Raw genomic sequence first — 25,232 nt, 5'->3', positions numbered from 1 at the left:
ATGTGTTACATCCCTGCTATGTGCCAGGCATTCACAGCTCTAGGCTTCACTGTGATAAACAAGTTCCCGTCCTCATAAAGCATACATTCTAGAGGGGAAAAATGAACAAGAAATAGGCCAACAAGGAAACAAAATGATTTCAGATAGTGATGAAGATATAACATCACTATTGTGCTAAGATCACACTAGCACGTACAACAAACAGCACAAACAAAGTAGGATACAGTGATAGAAAGTCAGGAGGACCGCCTCAGACCCGGTGGTCGGGAAGGCCTGAGTAAGAAAGGGATAGCCACATGGAGACCTGGGAGCAGAGCACTCCAGACAAAAGAAATAGCAAGTGCAAAGGCTCTAAGGTGGCCACAAAGTTTCACATGTCCTCTGGGCAGAAAGAAGGCCCTATGGCTGAAGCAACATAACATGCAAGAAGAGGTTTGCAGAAGACCAGGTGAGGGAGGTGGGCAAGGGCCAGCTCAAGCTGAGCCTGGTCAGAAGTTTGGATTTTATTCTAAGTGCGTGAGAAGCTATTAGCAGATGCTCATAGGAGAGTGACATGATCTGATCCATGTTTTAAAAAGAAGACTCTGGCCGTTGTGTAGAGAACAAATCGTGGAAAGTGTAAGAAGCAAGGTGATCACTTGGGAGGCTTTCGAAGAGTCAAGGTGAGGAGGATGATGTGACTTGAACCACGGGATGGCAGTGCAAGTGGAGAGAAGTGGAGGGAGCATGGATGTTTCTGGAAGCAGAGAGAGTGAGACTAGCTGAGGGACTCATAGAGGTTGATATGGGTAGCTGAGAGAGAAGTCAGGATTTTAGATTTATTGTGTTAACCCAACCAGATTCTACGCTTTCCCCGCTGCTTTCTCTTCACCATCTCTAAACCTACCACTGTCATAGGCCTCTCACACCCCCGCCATTACAATGGCACCTTCCTTTTCTGCATGTCCAGGCTCAGAAACCTTCCTTCACTGAATCTCTGGGTGCTTGTACGTGTGTATCCACCAGCAGGCACTGAGCTCAAGTTCTCTTCTGATGGCTCTTCCCTGTCTTCCCCTAGTAAGTCATCACTTCTTTAAGCGTTGGTATTCCAGCAAAATTTTAGAACAAAATGGCACGTTAGCCATGAGCACAGCCAGAATCTCGTGTGTTGGTGACATCAGATGAGTTACTGACTTCTCTGAGCCTCAGCTTCAGAATTTTTTTTTTTAAAGGGTGGTAGTGGAGGTGGCAGAGGTGTGATTCAATAGAAAAAGTATATAAAGCATCTAGTACATGCGGTGCCTGGCATGTAGGGAGCTGTAAATGATGGCAATAGCTATTCTTTGCAAGTCAATTGTTCTGCTATGGCTGTGACTTTGGGCAAGTTGCTTTCTCTCTTCGAGTCTCAGTTTGCTCATCTGTAAAACGGGATGTAGACAGAACTCAGCTCTAGGATTCTCAATTCCTCTGTTCTATTTGTTAGCGCTTTAGAATCCACTTTAAGTAGTTACCCTAAACTCAGGTGATGTGATGTATTCTTCACAATGTTGCAGCGCCCTCTATTGGAAGTAACTACACCAGCATTTGTTGGATCCTGAAACCAGCAGATGCTCCAACAGAAGCCCAGACCTCCCTAACTATATATATTCGGAGAGCAATCTCTTCTTAACAACTCTCTCCATGCAGATATGGATTATTTTTACCAAAGAAAGAAGTTTTATTTTTTACATTTTAAAATACTGTTCCTATTTTTTAGGACCTTGTAAAAGTTTAGTTTTTTAAAAAATATTTATTTTAACATAATTTCAGACTTACAAAAATAATATAAGAATAATACAAGAATTACACTACATCCTTCACCTTGATTCCCCAAATATCTTTAATGTTTTTTCCCCGTGCATCAAGACCAAGAATTTTTACTCAGATTTGTCTAAAAGACTCAGGAATAAGAATACAAAATCTAAAATCTGATTTGGTTTAATGTAGTTGAGTTTTAATTGCTTTTGTTTTTAAGAAAAAAAAAAATTGGAAAAATACGTGGGCTGCCCAGTATGAGTTATAGGACAAGCACAGGAATAAGGGTCAGAGACCTGGGTTTGGGTTAAGTCACTTAACCTGTCTAGCTTTTTATTTATAAAATTGAGGGAGTGAACCAGGCAACCTCTAGGGCACCTCCCAGCTCAAAAATTCATTTTACAACTAGATTGTCCTGTGTTGTTCTGTATCACCTGAATCTAATGAACAACCAGAGTAGCAGTCCCCTCCTAGTTCTGAGATGTCACTGGAAAACAGAAAAGAAGTGAATCAAGGCTCTTTTCTCTCTGTCAACCCTCCATTCACTGAGGCCACTCTCAGCTCTCAGCCGGAGAATACGGCCCCAGAAGGAAAAAAGTAAAACAGAAAGGAAGCAGAGTAATTCGAGTTGAGAAAGTGGAGGAGCAGAAACAAAGCGAAGGGGAAAGATGTCCTTTTTTGTTAAGGATTTTCATATATTTAAACATCCCAACATTGTGTAAGCAAATCCAAATCTACATAATATATTCTTGTGTTCCAAATTGGATACAGTGAATTTAGATCTGTAAAACACACTTTAAAACTACTGCATTTATTTAAAATTCTCCCAAACGTTTTCATTAAAGGAAAATCTTTTTCTTCCCATCACTCATAGTTTCTAAAGCTGCCATATCCAAAATGGTAGCTACTAACCACGTGTGGCTATTTAAATGTAAATTTAAGTTAATTAAAATGAAATAAAATGTAAAAATCGGCTCTTCAGTCATACTGACCATATGTCAAGGGCTCAAGAGCCTCGTGAAGCTAGTAGCTACCATGCTGGACAGTGCAGGCATATAACGTTTTAACTATTGGACGGCATTGTTGTAGAGTGTTTGACCAAGGGAAATGAAGTTTAGAACATTCGAGAGAAAATTAGACAATAAGATAATAGGAATGATGTAAAAGGCAGAGGTTAATGATTACAATAGTTCCAGGGACTGGATTAAGCAATTTATGTGCATTCTGTTACTCACTCCTTAAATCATCCTCATGAGGTAAATACGTGTATTATCCCCATTTCACATATAGTAAAACTGAGGCTTAAAGAGGTGAAATTGTCTGAGATCACACAGCAAGCAAGTAAACCCAGTCTACCCAGCACCAGAGTCTATGCCTGTTGATTCCTTTCTTCAACTTTAAGGAGCAAGACAGACAGACTTCTGCTCTGGCTGGTTGCAAGAGACCCTACCTGGCCTGTCATCTTCTCTGCATTGCCCTAGGCACTGAGAACGCAATGTGACCGAGCAGGTGAGAGGACTGACCCAGTAAGCAGATAAAGGCAACATTTCAGCCAGTGACCAATGCAAAGAAATGAATAAATTAGGGTCATATAGACATCAAAAGGGAAGGAGCTCCTTGAAGCATTGGGGGTTTGGGGGACGCCTTTCTGAGAGGTGACACTTAAGCTGAGGGCTGAATGATGAGGAGGAGCCAGCCCTAGGGAGAGCAGAGTCATTAACAGTGCAAATACCCTGAGGTGGACTAGAGGACGGCAAGGACACCAGCCCAGAGGCCACGAGGTGGGGGAGGAAGTCCTGGGCTGTGGGAATACAGCCACCTCAGCTCCGGGTGAGAAAAGGAAAGAAAAGAAATCCCAGAGGGCCACCCTGGCAGCTCTCCTCAGGCCACCCAGTGGAACCGCCCTTTTATCTTACCCTAAAGCACAGCCTTCCACCTGGCCTCCTGCTTCCACCCGGGCCTCCCCTTCCCCCCAGAGTCTATTCTCTACTCAGGGGCCCCAATGATCAGTGCTCCATGCCTCAGGCCATAACTCCCCAGCCGCCCCATTTCACTTAGAGGAAAACCCAAAGGCATCGTGAAGGCCTACGAGGCCCTAAGCGGTCTGCTCCCTGCTACTTCCCTGTCCTTGTCTCTCCCTACTCTCCTGTGCTCTCCACACCACTGGCCTCCTCCTGGTTCCCAAATGCTCGGACCCACCGCCCGTTTCCAGGCTGCTCTGCTGGAATGCTCCTCCCCAGCACCTGTGTAGTTGACTCCCTCACCTCCTTAAGTTTTGGCTCCAATGTCCCCTTCTCCATGAAGCCTTCCCTGACCACCATATTCAAATTCAAAGCCCTGTTACTTGCTTTTCACCCTACCCCCTTCTAACATAGTGTCTTTTCTTGCATTTTTTGTGTGCATTTAGACTAGGTACCACCTGTCTCCTATCTAGACTAACCCTTTCCAAGAGAGCGGGAATCCTTGCTTTGTTCCCTGCTGGATGCTGGACCCCTAGAACATGCACATAGCAAAGCATGCAACATATCTATTTTTTATTAAATGTAGAATGAACATTGAGCTCCACTCTCTTATGGGTCCTCTTCCAGATTTGGGGTCTATCTCCTGACACAGTTAATGTGACAGAACCCCCTCCTCTCTACGATCCCTTGATTTTTGTTATTGCTCACAGGTGGCTGATTTAGTAAAATGATGGGGTTTGTTTTTGTTTTTGTTTCTGTTTCTGTTGTATTTAAAGCAGTTACACCTCCCAGTTTAAAATCTGGCCCCCTGCAGGCCTATCATACCCATCCTCAGACACAGACACTCTGGACCAACACTGGCCAAGAGAAATAGAATGCAGACCACATATATAACTTAAAATTTTCTAGTAGCCCTGAAAAAAAAGTCAACAAGAGATAGGTGAAACTAATTTTAATATAGTTTATGTAACTCAGTATAACCAAATGTCACATTGCAACATGTAATCGATATCATAAAAGCGATAAAGATATTTCACATTCTCTTTTTGTACAAAAACTTCCAAGTTCAGGATGTATTTCATACCTATAGCTCATCTCCACTTGGAGCCACAGTAGGGTATTGCAGCTCAGCGGCATCTGGCGGAGACTGTGTGGGGTTCATGGAGCCAGAGCAGGAGCTTTGCGCCTCTGACCAAAAGGGCTGGTAAAAAAGCTCGCCTCAGCAGAAGCTCCAGTGGCAACCAAGCTTCCTCCCCTCTCCTTCCCCCAGCCCCTGCACTAGGCTACTTTAGGCTCTTGGATCTCTCTTGGGTGCTGTGGGTGCCTGCTCCTTTCAGGTCTCTTCTACATCAAAGTATCCCCCCCCACCACCATGACACTCCCATGACTCATTAGGGTCCCAGATCCTCTGCAGGGGGCATATCCCACATCAGCCCCGCTCCGCCACCCCAGGAACAGAATGCAGACACACGGTTTCTCTTCTCCAGAGAAAGGAGCTGCCTGCCCAACCCCAGAAATGAAGAGGAAAGCGGGAAACTGGCCCTTCAGCTGGAATTTCTCTTCGTGCTACTTTCCAGGGGAAAAAAAAAGATTCTGGAGCAATTTGGGCTTCTTTCTTTTACAAATCAGGACAATCGACCAGTTCCCAGAGTGAAGTTATTTGGACTCAGCCCCTTTCCGTAAAGCACTTCCCCAAAGATTCTGCTATATGATCCTGTACTGGTCCCTGGTATCCTCACTCACTGACTGTATTTTTATCACCCTCCCCTACGCCCCGCATACTCATTTCTGCCTTTTCCTCTGACCGTAAGACTCTGATGTGGTTTTTGATTATTTCCCCTTTGTTTAATCATTCTAGTGAAATAGGACCCAAAATAGAAAACAAGAGAGTGCTTATTTGGATGGGAAGTAGACCGGCTAGAACAACTTCAAGTAACAGCAATGTGCTAATCGCACTCCCCTAAGCATCCCTAGCTCCTCCATTTATGGACTTAGTGTCACCTTACAAACCGCGAGGGCAGCACTTCTAGCCCTTGGACAATATGCACATGCTGAGCTTCTACTACAAATGAAGCTCTATTGTGCCAACCTCCAGAGAGACAGAGTGGACATGGATGTCAAGGCTTTGACCTGGAGGGACCCTGTAGGAAATAAAGATGAAGTCTGCCCTAAACTAAGGCTCTGGACCAGACCAGGCCATAAGGAGTAGAGGTTTCATGGAGGAGGGGCATTGGACCTGGGACTCAAAAGATGGGAAGGATTTTAAAGGGCAGAAATAGTAAGGAACTGCCTGCCTCACCAAAGTAAAGGACAACAGAAAAACGTCATAGGGGTGGGGAGTGGGAGGGCTGTTCCCATCTGGTTCAGCAGCCGCCTTCTGCCTGATTGGTCAGGGTTGGTGCTGGGCTGATGGGTCGAAGTTTTTAACATGATCCCTAAATAGACGGAAGGATCGCCACCTTCCATGCCCATCCATGTTTCCTACGTTACATCTGTCTGGCTCTGACAGCATCTGAACAAGACAAGTCACACTGTTGAGGGAAGTGAGCCAGAGGAACACTCAGGATCTTTGCAGCTGAACTGCAGCCACCATGGGCACCTCCACGAGACCCAATTTCTGCACCCTGCATGCCAGCAGAATAGATGAAAGCCTAGAGCTCTGGTGACTTGAATGACTGAGACCCAGGTATCCCCAGAACTAGCCTGAGGCTGCTGCCCCATGGTCTGTTCTCTCCAGACATTTGAATGCTGCCCTCCTCAGAGTAGGTAGTTGAAAATTATTTCCTCTCTCACAAAAACAGAAATATAGAGAGAGAAAAAAGAAAATGCCTCCAATCTCTCCATCTCAACAAAATAATCTCTGCTATTCAGACAACCAATTAATGGGGAAAGTCTGAAAGACCTTTACAGGTCACACAAATTCAAAGTGCGGGGCTGATCGGCACCTCTTCTGGAATCATCCTGCCAAGCACATCTCAGTTATCCAAGAAAGGCCATCATTGGTCCTCATTTAACTGTCACCTCTGCCCCCCAAAACACATACTCTATCACATCACCTGAGTCTGATTCCACCCCTCACCCCTTCCTTCCCTGGCACTGATCACTATCTGGAATTCTCTTGTTCATTCATTTGGGTGCTTGTTGATCCTAGGTCTCCTTCCCTAGCCCCCAACCAGACTGTGTCCCAAAAAAATCAGGGTCTGTCATGGCACTGTAGTATCCCCAGTGTTTTTTGCAACAGTATTAGAATGAAGTGGGCACTCAATAAACATTTATGGAAATCCACAAAGAGCTGAAAAGTAGTATCCGTCAAACTTATAAAATGCACATGCCCTCAACTCAGAGTGACTGCAGATGAGATCAGGAGGGTGAATTTGACTTGTTTTCCTCAAATGAACCAAGAGAAGCTCTGAACCTCAATCATCTAAGTAATTTATTACACCACTGTCTGTAATAACACAAGGTTGGAAAAACCTACATGTCCTCATGGTTAAATAGATTGTAGAACAGTTATACAATGAGGATACTATGCATATCTATAAAAGAACAGGAAGTTCTTTGTAAACTAGTACAGAAAGATTTCCCAGATATAATCTTAAGTGAAAAAATCAAAGCACAGGACAATGTCAAAGTATGTTATCATTGGTGAAAAAAAAAAATCATGGAAGCTGGATTCATATTTGTTTGTCTATGCAAACGCTATTTCCACCTAGGTGCAAAAGCACTGGTTATAATGACTACCTGCAGGGAGGGAAACTGGATTATTGGGGAGTACAGAAGATTTTTTGCCATAAACCTGTGTGTAACTTGTGAATTTTGAACCATGAGAACTACTGCCTATTCAAAAATAAAATCAATTAAATCAAGCATATTCATATATTTACAACATATCTTGATTGAATAATTTGATGAATGTAGTTCAGAGTTTCCCTTGGTGGCTTGCAGGAAATGTAAGCCAGTGTCCCCTCCCATTCTCATTCAGGGTCACACCCCTCATTCTTCCTCTCCCTGCCTCTCCCTGCCCCTAAAATAAGGCCAAATTCCTGAAGGTTGAGCCCCTGCACAAGGCTGTCGTACTTGCTGGCGGGAGGTATGTGAAGGACAGGTAAACAATGGCTTGTGGTGGCAACAGAAATTCTCTCTGTGCCAGTGTGTTCCAGTAAATAGAATAAAAGAATGTTGTCATGTTTACCTTCTAGGGAATTTTACAAAAGCAACTTTCCTGCTTCCTTAAACTACAAGATAAAAGAAAATAAACTTGGTTCTGTTCTGAGTTGACTGGCTTAGCTGGAAATCATGGATCTGAGGGAAATTTGGGATGAAAAAGTGGCAGTAGCCTCTTGCCTGCCGTGCCTGGTATATCCTGGGAGTCCTGTCTAGAACCAGTGTCATTCTTGAGCCGATTGGAAAGGGTCACTTGGAAGCCTACAACAGCAGGGCCAGCTCAGAGAATCCAAACTAATCTGACCGGCCTCTGGCAGCAAGCAGAGCCAGCTTCTCGGAGTGTGACCTGCATTTAGAAGGGTCCCTGCACTTCTTAATGCTCTGCTGACACCATTTGAAACTCTTAATACATTTTTAACAAGAGGCCCACACTTTCATTTTGTATTGGGCCCTGCAAATGATGTAATTAGTCCTGCAGGAAGTGTCACAAAAATCCTTGTCATCTCAAGTATCCTGATTTATTGTTTGTTGTAAAAAAAATAAAAAATTAAAAAAAGAAAAAACCTGTCTGTTCTCATTCTTAGTGTACCTGAGTTTATCAGATCTTTTCCTGAAAGCCATTTTAGGAAAGCTTAAGGGTCATGCTGTGCACCTGTGGACATGTGGGAGGGGAAGAGCACAGTCAAGGTCAAAGTCAAAGTTAAGGGATGGGATGGGCCAAGGGAATCTTACCAACTTGGGTACAACCAGGCACTGTCAGCATTTCTCTTTATTCCTGCCTCCCACAGGGTGCCTAAAATTACAGATTCACAGGGTAGCACCTTTGAGGAAATTCCAAAGAAGTAACAGGGGCAAGGCCTCTAATTTTTGCATTTATTCTTTGATTCAAGAACTGTTTATTGAGCAAATAGATGCTAGGCATACAATAGGAAGGCACATGGCTTGCCCTCATGAAGCTTATAGTGTAGTGGAGCTGGACAGTATGCGACTAAATGAACACAGTGACAAATATGAATTGCAGTAAGTACTGTGGAGGAAACAAATAGACCTCAAGAGAGAATAATTAGTGAGAAGTGGGGAGGTACAAAGAGAATAGTTGGATAGGGTGATTAGGGAGGCCTCTCTGCAAACTCAACTCTTCAACTGAGACCTGAAGGATGAACAGAAGCAGCTATGTGAAGAAAGGAGAAAGGGCCAACAAGGAAGGGGAACAGCCTTGGAAAGGACATCGGGATGCTAGAATGTGCAGGCATCTGGCCGGCCCATGAAATAGATGAAGGCCAGTGTGGCCAGAGTGTAGAGAGCAGGGTGGCGAATGCAGTGAGAGGTGTCTGGGCAGGAGAAGTAGGCAGGGGCCAGTTCCAGGAGGACTTGATAGGCCCCGCTGGGAAACTTGGGCTTCATTCAAAATACCACAGATTATCTTTGAAGATTTATAAGATGGATAATAATGCCAGTAGATTTGCATTTTGGAAAGCTTACTCTGGCTGACATATGTACACAGGAATGGAAGGGGACAGAACCCCAAATGATAAAACTAGTTAGGAGGCAGTCGTAGGTAAAAGATGACCGTGTCTCAGATGGGGTGGTAGTCATGGAAATAGGAAGAAATAAAATATACTTTAGAGAGGAAATAGGATTTGATAATGGGTTGGGGAGAGAGGAATTTGAAGGGGAAAGAGAGATGTCAAGGGTTATGGCCCACAGGTATCTGGCATGGGAGACTGGATTGGATGGCTGCAGGTGACATTTACAGAATTAGGAAAAAACAAATTTTGGAGGTAGGGACTGAGATGGGAATACCCATCCAGAACATATTAATTTGAGATGACTCTGAGATATCAGAGTGGAGATGGTTATCCCACTCCCCACAAGACAAGTCAGAGGGAGGCCTCTCCCCACTTGGAGGGACAGAATGATCAGAAGAGAAGGGCAGAACTAAGCTTCCTGCTCCCTCGCTGCCAGCCAGCGGGTCCTGGGACTCCACACTGAGACTCCAGGACAAATTCTGCCTGCAAGATTTAGAATCATCAGCGAGTGCCCTGTCTCTCTTATCCTCTTCTCAGTTGCCTCAGTTTACCATCTGATATGGTACTCATGTGGAAAATAATGAGGTTTAGGACAAGTGCACTCCAAGTAGCAGACATGTGCCTTGTGGAAGGGCTCATGCTCGTTGAATGTGGGCAGCAGCCTTTTCTCAGGAGCACAGAGTTCCTAAATCACACTGGCCTGGGGCAGGAGTCCTGGGTGGGTGCGTCCTCCATCATCACAGCACTTGGGGGCTTACCAATCACTTCACATCCATTATCTCATTCTCTCAACAAACTTTAAGATCAGACAGAAATGATCATTAATTCTACTCTATATAAGGAGTTTCAGAGAGGTTAATCTAATTTGCCTCAGTCATACGGATAATACATAGAGGATAGAGGAATCAGGAATCATAGTCAGGAAGCAAAATAAGTCTATCTGATGACAAGTTCAAAGCTCTTTCTATTAAGCCGTATTATTCCTTTGTAGAGTCCACCCATGTTTAGAGAAAGCTGACTTCACTTCCGAGATATCATACAAAAAGCACTGAGAGGGCCCCACGGCCTGTGACACTACCCAGAACCACAGCCTATCAGAGTTGCAAAAGCCCAGAGTCTCATCATTTTACAGATGAAGCAAAAACAGAGGCACAGAGAGAAGGAAGTTCATGGCAAAATCAGGACTAAAATTCAAATCTCTAGCCCAGTTCTCTTTCCATTTCACTAAAGGCTTCCTGGGTTTGGCCCTCTTCCATCTACAGAAAGTTCGGCTACTGTGCCACAAAAGCTTTTGGGAGAAGAGTAACCAGAACACTGTAAAAGGTTGCTTGGCAACTAGGAAGGTGGGCATGTGTGGTTTTACTCCCTGGCATCCATTTATCCTTCTTTCTGGTATCCTTCTCCCCAGGCACCCTCTAGGTGAACTACTTACACCCACTTCTCAGGCTCTGGAGTTCATTTCACTTCCTGCTTTAGGAGTGGGCATGTGACTCAGGTTTGGCCAATCAGAGCATCACATTTCCCAGGCCACAGTGATTGGCTAAGAAATGGACATGTGACCTAAGCTCAGCCAGTCACACTTTCTCCCCCGGGAATAACGTAGGAGCTGAAGAAATGGCTGGAGTTATTCCTTTCTGCTGTGGTAGCCTGTGCTTTTTAATCTAAATCTTTAGCCTTCCTAACAATTCATCACAACTGAAGACCCCTCAGCAATCCTTTTGAGATAGGAGTTAGAAAATCAAGTAATAATATTTTTTCCCTTAGTTCCTAACAAGAATCTCTTTCACTGAGGAATAATAGCTTTGCTCCTGAATAGTTACTTGAAAAAAGGGACCCAATGTAAGAAAATTCAGCTGACGATACAGTCTTTAAATCAGGGACTTTCTGTGCATGGTCCACAGACTGTATTAGAAACTCTGGGAGAGGGGCCAGAAGTCTGGAGTTTCAGAAGCTCTCCAGGTGATTCCAAGGCTCATTAGAGCTTGAGAACTATTGCTTCAAACCATTAAGTTCAGTCCTATGTAGATTTACTTAAAACATTCAAATATGAAGGGAAAAGATGTCTAAAAGTTGTATCTCATTTCAGACCAAATGTTACAGGATCATTTTAGGTTAATCTAGTGACATGGAAACAGGGCTTTGCATCAAACCAACTTAAGTTCTAACCTTCGCTACCTTGTGTTTAATTTGGTCAAGTTGTGTCACTTCTTTGAGCCTCAGTTTTCTCATTTGAAAAACTTGCCCAGTAATAGCATCTCCTTCATAGGCTACTATGGACATTAAATGAAGTAAAGACTGTAAAATTGCTAGCATATAATAAGTTATTATTATATTTATGGAATTAAGCCTATTATTACTTATTTATAAGCACTGACTTCCTTTCATCGTCTCATGCTGGCTGGAACACATTTCCCATGTGTTTGAAGTTGATGTCCAGCACGAGAGCACACAGAATGTATTCAGAAGGCTTATGTCTGAGGCCTGGCACTGCCAATAACTGCATGATATTCACTGACTCGACTGCCATCTATGAACTTCAGTTTCCCCATGTGTTAAGTGGGTTGTAACTACAAGGACTATTAGATCCTTCTGGGCTCTGACACTCTGAAATTCTATACCTTAAGCCTTGAGTGGAGTTTTTAAATTGGCCATAGGAAGCACAGCCTTCAGTGCTAAATACATCCGGAAGCATCTATTTCTTAGGATACATGAAAGAAAGACTAAAACCTGAACGTAAGCATTAGAGAGAGACATATCTTCCCTCACAGCAACTGTCCCAGAGCACCACCCCATCCTCATGCAGCCAGGAGAAGTAGTCTCCTTTTCTCTGTCTACTGATAATTGCTTCATCACTTGGCTTGAGTTGTGTACTCAGAAACTCTGGCCAGGCGCCCTCCTAAAACAGAAAGCAGAGTGACCACTATCCCTTGAACCTGCCAAAAGAACAAGAAGTTCAGTCTCTGTTGGGTTTTAAGCCAGGCTCCAGTTCATCTCACAACAGCTCTGCTCTGTTGAACCCAAAATGGCAGGGCATTGAATCATCCCATTTTGTTTTCTTCTTTTTGCTACCTATTTTCTACGTTTTTCCCTTTATGCTGAATATTCATTGTATCTGTTTCTTCCTCAAAGCAGTAACTTCAAATGGAGACCATCACCAAGCATAGTAATGGTTTACTTTGGTGATGAGAGTACAGCATAGTGGAGAGAATGGAGGCCCCGATCTATCACCGAGTCTCTGCATATCTTGGGAAAGTCACTTAGTATCCCAGGCTATGCCTGTCACTGTTGAAAAGTAAGGGGAAACTGGACCAGCAATTTGCCTATACTACTTCCCAAGACTGCAGAACACCACTCAAGGATTGGCAGCTGGTGAAAATGCTGTTGAGAGAAAGTCTCCAGGCCCATCCTGCCCCCTTCACAATCACAGGCCGCCACCTGATTTTGGCTGTTTATGGATGTGAGTAAATGGGAAAGAATATGTGAATTGATTGATGCAAATCCATCAATAATACAACCGTGATGTCCTGCTAAGGGACCAGGCAGGGGAGGTGGAACAGCGGACCAGTGCGGAGGTCGCAGAAGGATCACTTTCTGCCCCAGACTCCCAAACTCATAAAGATCAGACTGGGAAGACAGGTGGCTGAGCATTGATTTCACCCATCTCCTCCACATTTCAGGTGAAGAAACTGAGGCCCAAACTAGGGAAGTGAGTCCTTCAAGCCACACAGAGAGTAGGTGACCCCAGGTCAGGGTGTAGCCAACGAAAGCCCCTGACTCTGCTTTTATGTCATGAAAGTTGATGGGCCCAGAAAAATTTTTTGCCACTAGGTTGGTACATCAGATGGACCCTTCAGCCTTGCTGATCAAATGCTTGTGATAGCTGCTGTGGCACCCTAATCCCCTGAGGAGTAAGAGCAGAGGTGGTTCTGACCCTGGCTGCATTTTTCCCAGGCTATCTCAGACAAAGAGCCCGCCTGGCCTGGCCTTGTTATCTCTTGGTCATAATCAGCTGTGCTCCATTTTCTGCCATGTTTTATCCACAAAAGCCTCCTTGGCTGCCCAACAAAAAGCCAGGCCAAGGTCCCAGAGTCAGTTTGAAGGCCAGGCTGGGACTTGTTTGATGTGAGAAAACACAGAGGATGTGCAGTCTGCAGTACCTTCAGAAATCCACATCTCTGCACACAGTTGCAGCGTGGGTAGTGGAAAGAGCAGGCAGACAGGCCTGGATTCAAATTCCAGCTGCTTCAGCTGCATGACTTTGGGTAAGATACTTAGCTTCTGAACCTCACTTTCCTCATCTGTAAAACCGGGATAACACTGCTTGCCTCACAAGTTGTCAGATTGCATATGTAGCATCATTACCTTTGGGCCTGGAAGATGGAATTCTGGGTATGTTTGCTTCCCTGATGCTCCAGGTGTGGAGTTGTGCTAGAAAAGAATTAGAGGTTCATCCCGGGCCTGCACCTGAGATTATGGTTGTGAACACGCTTCGTAAACTGTAAAACATGCCAGTGTTTTCTCTCCTTATTAGCACATCCTGAGATGAATCAAATCCTCCTGAGACCTCAGACAAGTCATTAACCTCTCTGGGTATATCAGTCAGGGCCCCAGCAGGAAACAACTGCATCCTAACAGAGTAATTTGATTAGAGTGTGATAACTGGACTATTTCCAAAGAAGTGTGCACAAAATGGGCAGTGAGATATCGCAGTGCTAGTTACTACGAGGAGCCCTTACTACTCCTAGGCCTCAGAGGAACAAAGGAGAAGGAGTCACTTGGACCAGAGAGGGCAGCTATATGGAGAGGGCCATGTGCTAGGAGCCTAGCTGTCAGTGGAAGGATGCAGCCCACCCAGGGCACTCAAACAGGGAAGGAGTTAAAAAATAGTACCCTTTCCCCACTCTCCTCTTGCCCTATGATCTCCTGTGGGTGCTTCCCTGTGGCCTAACTAAACTGGATGCAAGAGGGTGAGGGAACCCATCGATGCAGCCCACACAGGGTGGCCTCCCAGGATACAGCACAAGGTGGAGCATGGTGGGGAGCACGTCTGCAGGGGCAATTGACAGGTACCCAGCACACTGTGCTTCAGTGTATTCCACAGTTAAAGGAAGGTATTGCATGAGATGATGTCTCCTTATATCCCACCCTCTGATAGAGTCTCAGGACTTTTTCCAAGCTTCAGATTCAGACCTAGGAGGGTTAGACCCAAGAGGAAGTCCAAGCCCTTTCCGAGAGAGACCTTTAGTCTTCCCAATCGATCAATGGCAAGGACATCCTCTTCTGGCAGCCTCAAATTTAAATTATCACCACTGAGTCCCATACTCAAAGCAGTGGGCGAACCAGTCACAGAAGGAGTGATTCTCTGGATTACTATATTTTAGTATTTATTTTTCTGTTTTAACCAAAGTGAGCCAGGTGTATGTCTCAAATGCTAAACAGATGCCCTTCTGCTTTCATTCATTGGAAGAAATACAATGCAACGTAGAGGTCTCCTTAGGTCTTATCTTTAGAAATAATAAATTGCATGCAAGTGAACTCCCTGGAGCAATCTAATTCTATCCAGCACCTTCCAGCTGACAGGCAGTGTGGCTCCTAGGGGAGAAATCAAAGAGCTGCGTAAACCTGGAGAGGCAATAGTTCCCCGAATTCCCTTTTTCAATCCATCCCATTCTAGATGGGTGATATAAATCATATGCCAATAAAAGAAAAGAGAGGGTTTCCTGGGAAACCTCAGCACAGGCAATCTGAGACTACAGTGAAAACCATGGGTTCTAGAATCAATAAAGCCCAGTTTAAGTCCTTGCTCTGTCACTTACTAGTTGTCTTTGTGACCTTGGACAAGTGACCTAAGCTTCAGTTTTCTCATCTGTCAAATGAGAATAATAATGATTCCATATTTCATAGGGTTATTTTCATAATTGAACAAAATAGTACAAACTCTTAGCACATAGTAAGCATTCAATAAGTGATGCTAGAGGGAAAATGGGGACAGATCAATGACACTGGATCCACAATCATGGCTCTCCCCTCGCCATGGTACTTCATCTATGCTTCTTCTTTGGCTCTCATCACTTTCCCTTCCATTTTAGCCATCCACTTTATTTCCTGCTCTAGACACGTCAATCACAGTGCCGGCCATACCCACAGCCCCTTGCTGAGGTACACTACCCTATCCCCCATTTGATATGCCAGGGGTAGTTTTCAGCTCTTTAAGCAAATCATCATAATAAAATGCTATGTATTAGTTATTCCCTCATTATAGAATATAGGGCAAGGAAAGGCCATCCCAATTCCGTAATGCAGATGGTACAAGAAACCAAAAAAGCTACATGAAACCTATGGACAAGCTATGACAACACCAAAAGTACTTGTGGAAGCTCAGCCTGCAAATACAAAGCATATTCAGGAAAGAAGAAAAGAGAAAGAAAAGGAGGGAGGTTTGAAAACATTTACCTTTTATTTATTATTTTTAATATTTTTGTTTTTTATTTGTTAGAAACTGGCAGGGGGGTTGTCTATGAGATCATGTGAGGACCACAAGCCTGGGAAGGAGTTTTATCTCTCCCTTTTTTACAGTTGAGGAAACTACAGCTCTGAGAGGGTAAGTGATTTCCCCAGAGTCACAGAGAAGAGTTCAAATTTCAACAGATAACGTGTGTTTTGTGCCATCTCTTTCAAAAGTATGTTGCAAGCACTCTCTATAAATAGCTCCTGAAGTTTGCTGAATGTAAGGCTCACGAGTCAACACCACAGGCTATTTTGTAAAGTTGTAAATTTCATCATCGTCCATTTGCATTGTGGCAATGCACCTAAAGAAAATATTTTATCTTCTCTGTTGTCTAATCTTTAACATGCATCTTTTAAGGTCATAAGCTGCTTGCTTAAAGGAACCATCCACGAACTGGAGGCGTGGTGCTCTTCCAGCTTCGCTTGTGTGTGGGTACTCTCCCTCCCTCCTTCATTCACGCAGCCTTTAACAAATGACAAAATCTTACTCTAAAATCTTGCATCTGTGGTCTTATTTTTCCACATCCTTCTCTTCTTTCCAGCCCAGCTGACGTTGCTGTAGTTCAGATCTTCAGATTATTTCAATAAACTCCAACAGTTCCCCACCTGCATCCTCTCTCCATTCCAATCTATTTTGTACACACTGCTGATTAATATATCCCCAATACTACTCATATCGCAGCACTTAAATACTCCCAATATTTCCCATTGCCTATAGAAAAGAGCCTCTTAGGCCCCATTCAGGACCTTCAAAGATCTCTTTCTAATCTGCCTTTCCAATTTTGACATCTCTGCTCCAGTGCTCCCAGCACGTCGTATTTTTCACTATTGTTCTCTACTCCCCCATATTTTCCCAAAACGATATGTCCATGGCCCAGCTTATGTCTCTCTCTCTCTCTCTTCTTCTCTCTCTCTCTCTCTTTCAATTTTTCCCTCCCCCTCTTCCTCCCTCCCAGTTCTACTTCCTCAGTGAGGGTTCTCTTTGCAGAAGTCTCTCCCCTTGCGCCTGTAAGATAATTGCCAGTGGTTTCTAAGGCCACATGCTTTCAGGATCACAGTCAGCAGAAAAGAAAAATGTCTGTTTCCTGGTAGATCTCATTGTCCCTGACTGGCCCGACTTTGCTCATACATCCATCCTTGAATTATCACTTGTAGCAATGGGATGAGATTGGCTGCTTTAGAAACTCTCTGTATTACCCAGTCATGAGGTTTGGGAAGGACTGACCCCCACCTTCAAGTTCAGGGATAGACCCTGACTGACCAAGGATAGTAGATGCTCTGGAGGCCCTTTCTTCCATAAAGCTTTTCTCTTATTACCTTAACTAGAAAGGAAATTCTTTCTCATCTGAACGTGTAAAGCTCTTTATCAGCATTTCTTCTAATGAAGTGACCGCTCTCTACCCTGTATTTAAGCTCTCCGTCTTAAACCTCTGTGTCCTGGACATCAATCATGGTGCATACCACACTACAGTCTCCTCTCAGAAATGGCCCTGTCCATAGCCCCTGGCTAAGCAGCCAGCTCTGGGTTACTTTGTATGACCATATCCACCCTGTCTCCCTGCTGGTCGTGCTGATTAGGTCTGGGCTGAGCACTTGACCCAAAGACAGGCAATCGTAGGCTGGCCAGCAGCTTCCAAGAGGTCCAAAATGATCATTTCTACCCAGAGACCTCAGTAATCAGCTTTGAAGGCTCTGGGTGAGCGGCAACAAGGAGGCGGAAGCCACATACAAGGAAAAGACACAGAGGGTAGAGAAGGAACACTATTATCCTCAAGAATAAGAACGTAGAGACTCAGAGAAACAACTAAGTTGCCAACAGGTACTCTAAGTGTAAAGCTGACTCCCCCAACCAGCACTCCATATTCTCAAATTGCTACCAGAGCAACTGTTTTACATTTGGCACAGACAAATTCTTATTATACAAGCTAACAGAGGGAAATGTGAATAGGGAATGAACAAAAAGGACATTGTTGGTGGCTCCTTTCCCTGGGATGGGCACTCGGGGCTTCTCTCCCTATCCATTAGTCCTTTGGTCACTCCTTCCAAGACTGTCCAGGAACCTTTCCCCACATCATACCCTGATCAGGTACAGTTTTCATCTACTCTCAGCCATGATGAGAAGGCAAAGCCCTGGAAGAAAGCCATTCCAGAGAGCCCTCTGGGGAGGCTACTCACCCCACAATAGCTTCTCGTTTCTCAAGACGTTCCCCCACTCCCACCCAACCGTAGGTCACAGCAGCACTGTGCTAGATACTTTCTTTTACATGGATTCATTTTATTCTCTCAACCTTGAGATGTGAAACTAAGATGAAGTCAACCATGCAAAGCCGTGGTTCTCTAACATGTATAGTCACGACTGACTGACTCCAAAGCTCTTTCCATTGTTCACTGCTACCTCCAAAATGGAAAGACAAATGGAGTTATTCTATTTGCCTTAGGATACAAGCATTCTGAGGTTTTTGCTTCATTTTCTTTTTATCAGCATCAGTAGTATTCATAACAGATTATCATCTTTAGCCTTTCTTTTGGCCATGACACATCTGTAAAACACCAAACAAATCCTTAACTTGCTTAACAAGCTGGTATCATGAGTCTGAGGAGTTCATGCACATGGCCGGGTCCAACTAACCATGGGATACAGTGTTGAAACAAGTGGCTGTCCCGGGGATACTCAGTCAGATGGCTTGGGATTCTATTGTGATGAGGATATTACTGATGAGAAATTCGTAAAGCCCTGAGCCAAAACCCTTCCACAAGTATGGAACACTTCCAATACATTTGAGTGGAGTTGAAAACGTGTATGTAAGATCCTGATGGGAGCTCTTCTCCGCAGATCTGAAGTTGTGTAGGCAGGTTGGTCCAAAAACACTCCTCAAATATACCTAAAAATTAAGTGATCCACATCCTAGTTTCAAATCATTCACCATGGGCTTCTATTCCTTCAGTCTATCCAAATAATACCACCTTGATTTGAATATTTTATCTATTTCATTTGTAAAGTCAATACACTTATTCTGAGTGCCCATATTTGGCAGGTGCTACAGATTCAGTGGCGAATAAGCACCATCTCTTCCATTAGGAGCTTTAGTCTTTAACTCAGAAGGCGTTTCTGCAATTCCATTATAGCCCTAAGAAGAGCTTCTTTCTGCCGATGCACTATTATTACAATGCTGGTGCAGACGGGGCCAGCACTAGCCCGAATAGCACTGTTGTACTGTTGGAAAACGCATCCGTCCTCTGTCCTCTAGACCATCATCATCAGGGCTCATGATTTGGTGAGTCAGGCAAGCTTTCAGCCTCACACTGAGCTCCTTTGTACAGTGAACAACCTGCTCACTCTATGTGCCAACCCTGAGCGCAGGAAACTCGGAGATGAACAAGATATGATCTCTGCCCTTGAAGAGCTCATCTGGTCAAGGAAAGAAAGAAAGGAACACATACAATTTCCTATAAGCAACATAATAAAGTTATGTTCAAATATTATGAGAGAGCAGTAAGAGGGAGATGTGATCAGAGATAATGAGGCATGAAAACATGTGGCCAGTTTAAGGAAGACTGAATGTGCTTGGGCAGAATAGGATAATAGCTTTATTTTTCTACACCAGGGGTTCCCACGCCTGGAAGGTCATCAGAATCACTTGAGGAGCCCTTAGAAAATGAGGAAATTCTGCTACAGTTCTGCGGCAATGTGGATGGACCTTGAGGGCATTACACTAAGTGAAATAAATCAGACAAATACTGTATGATCTCACTTACATGTGGAATCTTTTTTTAAAAAAAGAGAGAGTGAGAGAGAGAGATCAGATTTGTGGTTACCAGAGGGGCAGGGGCCAGGGGAGGAGAAGTTGCATAAAGATGGTCAAAGGCACAAACTTCCAGTTACAAAAATTTATTTAAATACTAGGAATGTAATGTAGCTCACGATGACTATTATTAACACTATTGCATGATATATAGGAAAGTTGTTAAATGCAAATCCTAAGAGTTCTCATCACAAAGAAAATATATATATGTATCTATATGAGATAACTATATTGTAATTATTTCACAATTCATTATCTCATAATATATGTAAGTCAAACCATTCTGTACACTAAACTTATACAGTGCTGTTTGTCAGTTATATTTCAATAAAACTAGGATAAAACAAGTAATAATTTAAAACTAAACAAACAACAATAAAAAAAAAAATCAGAAAAAATAATTACAGACTCCTGCCCGCCACAGTCCGCTCCTGGTGTGGAGCCTAAGAATTTGCATCATAAGGAGTTCCCCCACATAATTTGCTGGTTAGGAACCACAGGTGTGAACCAAGCCCCCGCCCATCCTCTACTCACCATCCAGTACCCAGTTTCTCTTGGTGAAATAATACTGCTCAGAACTTTCTCCCTACAATAAAAAGGAAATGAAAGTTCTGTGGTCGCTAGAGCTGACTGCCCACGTGAGATTTCAATTCTGCTTTAGAAAGAGAAAAGGCACCTGAGACCCAAGGTCACCGACGCTGTGTGAGCACCATCCAGCCACTAAGATGGCCACCGCAAAGGTGCAGGCAGAGGGAAGGGGGCGGCCTGGCCAGGAGAGTGGCCCATGAGCAGGAGTCCTAATGACAAATCCTTCTCCCACCTGTGCCCACACCCACCGACGGACTCCTCCTTCCTAACCTCCTTGGTTATGACCTATGTATTTGGAGTATTTGGTGCTGGGTACTGAACTGGAAGATGAACCATGTTTGTAGGACACCAGCAAGGCAAGCATACACATGAACACACACAAGAATGAAAAAAAAAAAAAAAGAAAGAGCTTGATATATTTTCTAAAAGCTCTGATTTTTTTCTGTGGAAAAAATATTTTCCCTTAGGGTTATTTATTATATATTTTTCTTAGTTCGAATTACTTGTGGGAGTGGAAGTGCAACACAATTTTTTTTTTGCTTTTTTTTTTGTAATTAATAAACTTTACTTTTTAGGGCGCTTTTAGATTCACAGCACAATGGAGCAGAGGTACAGAGTTCTCATATACCCCGGTCCTCAAACAAGCATAACTTCCCCCACTATCAACATGCCTGAATCATTTGTTACAATCGATGAATCTTCATCACTATGCGTTAGGGCTCACTCTTGCTGTTGTACATTCTGTGGGTCTGGAGAGATGTAAGATGACACGTATCCACCAGTGCACAATTTAGTTTCACTACCTTAAAAATCCTTGGTGCTCTGCCGATTTACTCCCCCATCCCCGCAACCAACTCCTGGCAACCATTAATCTTTTTGCCGTCTTCATAGTTTTGTCTTTTCCAGAATGTTGCATAGTTAGAATCATACAGTATGTAGCCTTTTCAGGTTGGCTTCTTTCACTTAGTAATATATATTTAAGTTTCCTCCATGTCTTTTCATGGCTTGATAGCTCGTTTCTTTCAGAGCTGAACAATATTCCATTGTCTAGATGGATCACAGTTTGTTTATCCATTCACCTATTGAAGGACATCTTAGTTGCCTCTAAGTTCTGACAGTTATGAACAAAACTGTTATAAACATCTGTGTGCAGATTTTGGTGTGGACATATGGACATAAGTTTTCAATTCATTTGGGTAAATACTATGAAGTATTCCTGTGGGATCACATAGTACGAATATGTTTAGTTTTGTAAGAAAATGCCAAACTGTCTTTCAGTTCACATTCTCACTAGCGATGGATGAGAATTCCTTTTGCTCCTCCACATGCTTCACAGCATTTGGTGTTGTCAGTGTTTTGGATTCGGGCTAGTGATATCTCTTTGTTGTTTTAATTTGCAATTTCCTAATGACATATGCTGCTGAACATCATTTCATATGCTTACTTGCCATCTATATATCTTCTTTGATGAAGTTCCACTTGATTGATTTTAGACCTTTTCTAATCTATGCATACAATGCGATAAATTTCCCTCTAAACACTGCTTTCATTGCATACCACAAATTTTGATAAGTTGTGTTTTCATTTTCATGTAGTTCAAAATATTTGTTAATTTCTCTTGAGATTTCTTCTTTGACCATGTGTTATTTATTTAGATCTGTGTTATAGTCTGAAAGTAGATCATATATGATTTATATTTCTTGAATTTGTTAAGATGTGTTTTATGGCCCAGAATTTGATCTCTTTGGGTGAATGTTCCATGTGAACTTGAGAAGAATGTGTGCTCTCCTGTTGTTGAAGTAGTCTGTAAATGTCAATTACATCTGGTTGACTGGTGGTGCTGTTGAGTTCAACTATGTCCTTACTGAATTTCTGCCTGCTGGATCTATATATTTCTGACAGAGGGATGTTAAAGTCTTGAACTATAATAGTGGATTCATCTGTTTCTCCTTGCAGCTCTATCAGTTTTTGCCTCGTATATTTTGGTACTCTTTTCTTAAGTGCATACACATTAAGGATTGCTTGTCTTCTTTCAGCATTGACCCCTTTATCATCATTACATAATGCCCTTCTTCCCATTAACTTTCCTTGCTCTGAAGTCTGCTCTGTCTGAAACAAAGAGAGCTGCTCCCACTTTCTTTTGACTAGTGTTAGCATAATATGTCTTTCTCCATCCCTTTACTTTTAATCTATATGTTTCTTTACATTTAAAATGGGTTTCTTGTCTACAGCCATGCCCCCCTGAACATGCCCAATCTCGTCTGATCTCGGAAGCTAAGCAGGGTCGGGCCTAGTTAGTACTTGTGGGAGACTACCTAGGAATACCAGGTGCTGTAGGCATTAAAAAATAAAAATAAAATGGGTTTCTTATTGATAACATATACTTAGGTCTTGTTTTTCATTCATTCTGACAATCTCTGTGTTTTAATTGGTGTATTTAAACAATTGATGTTTAAGGTGACCAGTGATATAGTTGGATTATTAGGTACCATATTTGTTACTGTTGAAAATTTGTTGCTCTTGTTCTTTATTCCTGTTTTTTTCTTCCACACTTTTTCTGCCTTCTATGGTTTTTGCTAAGTATTTTATGCTTCCATTTTCTCTCCTTTTTTAGCATATCAGTTATTCTTTTAAACTTTTTTTAGTGGTTTCCCTAGAGTTTGCAATACACAGTTATAACTAATCCAAGTCCATCTTCAAATAAGACTATACCACTTCAGAGGTAATGCAAGTCCCTTATAAAAATAAAATAGTTCTAATTCCTTCCTCCTAGCTCTTGTATCATTGCTGTCATTCACTTCACTCATACGTAAGCATATATAAGCATATGTAGATACCTAAGCATACATAATCAAATGCATTATTGCTATTATCTGTTAGATCACTTAAGAATTTACAAAATAACTGTTTTTATTTTACCTTCACTTATTCATTCTCCAAAATCTTTTTCTTTTTATGGATCCAAGATTCTCACCTATATCATTTCCATGGTTCTATGATGAGATCTCAATCCTTCTGGTGAGCCTCTGCCCCTGGACCAGCCACTTCACCAATGCATCTGCTTTTCCCCCGCCTTAGGTGGCACCAGATGGTTAAATGGTCTGGAGTTATGTATTTCCCTTTCCCCACATGGAAGGCTAGAGGGGGGTGGAGTTGGGTACTTCCGCTTTCCCCAGGTAGGTTAGGCTCTGATCAAACCCTAGTAGGTTAAGCTCTGGTGGTTTGTCCTAAGGGCAGACCTTGTTTAAAAAACAAACAAACAAACAAAAAATCAGAATGCTCTGGCATATTTCAAAATTATTTGTTTTTTTCACCTCCATCTGCTGGAAGTATGAGTATTTTTCTCCTGTGTTCACTGAGAGGACCTGGTAGAGGTCCAACAGGTAGAACTCACAAAAGTATGGGAGTCCCCCAATGACTGGATTCCCCTGGAGTTCTTACCTCTCAGAGTCTCCCACCCTGAGCCTCAGGCAATTTGTCAATTACATTTCAGGTTTTCCTGCTCTACCATTGAGTCCCCTGGAGGTTTCTATACCTGAAGATCGTGATTCTCTGTATCCGCCTGCATACATCTGTCTTTACAATTTGGGGGACAGCAGTTTGCCCTGTTAGCTCGCTTTTCCGATGGACCTAAGAAAAGTTTCAATTTTTTAGTTCGTTCAGCTTTTTAATTGTTGTTAAGACAGAGCAGCAATTTCTAAGCTCCTTACATGCCAGACAAGAAACTGAAGGTCCCTCATCATAATTTTTTCAGTACTTAGGGTCTCTAAAAGGTTTTACACTGCCTTGGGAGAATTGAATTTCAGTTAATATTTATCCAGCACCGTCTATGAGCCAGATGTCTGTTAAGTCCTGTGAAAATGAATAAATAAAAATCTTGTTTAAAATGGAGTTCAGAGCCTAGAAGAAGAGAGAACTTTCATGCATTAATCTCTTAATGCACACCACTGACCCCAGCAGGAAGAAACTGTACCTTGCATCTCCGACAGGAAGCGATACTGCTATAGGACCTCAGCAAGAAGAGAAGACTCCTCCTCGCCCAGTAACAACTCAACCAATGGGAGACTGCCACAGCTCGGCCAATGAAAGGTCACTATACTTCAAATTTTCAGGTCCTCCAACGGACTCTTGGCTTACAACAGCACCTCCCAAGTTCATAAAAGAGCTTTCTCTCCTTTGTTTCTCCAGACTTGTATGTGGTATGGCATGAGACTGCATGTTCTAAATTGCAATTCTTTGTTATTCCCAAATATACCCATTTTGCTGGAGAAATATCTGACTATATTTTTATAAAGTCAACAACATCTTCACACTCATTATTTCATTAAGTGCTCACAACAGCCCTGAGATGGGTATTAAAATTATCCCCAATTTTATAGATGAGGAAGCTGATACTCAAAAAAAAGTAAAGGACTCGACGAGATTACTCATATAGAAAGTGGTAGAACTAAGATTAAAACCTGGTCTTCTAACTCCAAGGCTAAGGAGACTTAACTTAAAAAATGAAAAATCACTGGAGTGATTTCCTACTTCATTTCCTCCTCTCAAGGACCTTCACTCATGTTTGAGTTGGCATGGAGGTGGGGACATTTGGGAAGCTGAGGCCCACCCTCTGATTCAATGCCGTAGCAGAGACTTGAGCATCCATATGGCTAGTGCGGTTTGTGTTTATTCTGACTTCTCAAAATGTACTGCCAGAATTAGCAGACAACTATCACAGTCCAATTTCAAAAGCAGTTCTTCCATTTTATGTCTAGATCAGAGGTCTATGGATCTTGACCAAGGTCTACGAATTCCTCAAGGATCCTCTGGGCTTCAAGAGGCTTGTGAACCTATTGCGACCATGTTTCATTTTGTGGCTGTGAAAAAATATGAATTTTTCTAAGGAGAGGGTTTATCTTTTTCAT

General features: G+C 42.9%; 1 long non-coding RNA gene and 1 pseudogene across 1 annotated transcript in view; one reads left to right on the top strand and one right to left on the bottom strand.

The window, feature by feature from the left end:
• LOC107511829 overlaps positions 1-25,232 on the bottom strand; it is a 59,112-nt gene that overhangs the window by 8,221 nt on the left and 25,659 nt on the right. The gene's annotated exons all lie outside the window — the stretch shown is intronic.
• Positions 22,549-22,665, top strand: LOC118603499 (annotated as a pseudogene).

Source organism: Rousettus aegyptiacus, unplaced genomic scaffold (genome assembly GCF_014176215.1).
Source record: "Rousettus aegyptiacus isolate mRouAeg1 unplaced genomic scaffold, mRouAeg1.p scaffold_m13_p_5, whole genome shotgun sequence".
Lineage (NCBI taxonomy): Eukaryota > Metazoa > Chordata > Mammalia > Chiroptera > Pteropodidae > Rousettus > Rousettus aegyptiacus.
This window is presented reverse-complemented; position numbering and strand designations above follow the sequence as displayed.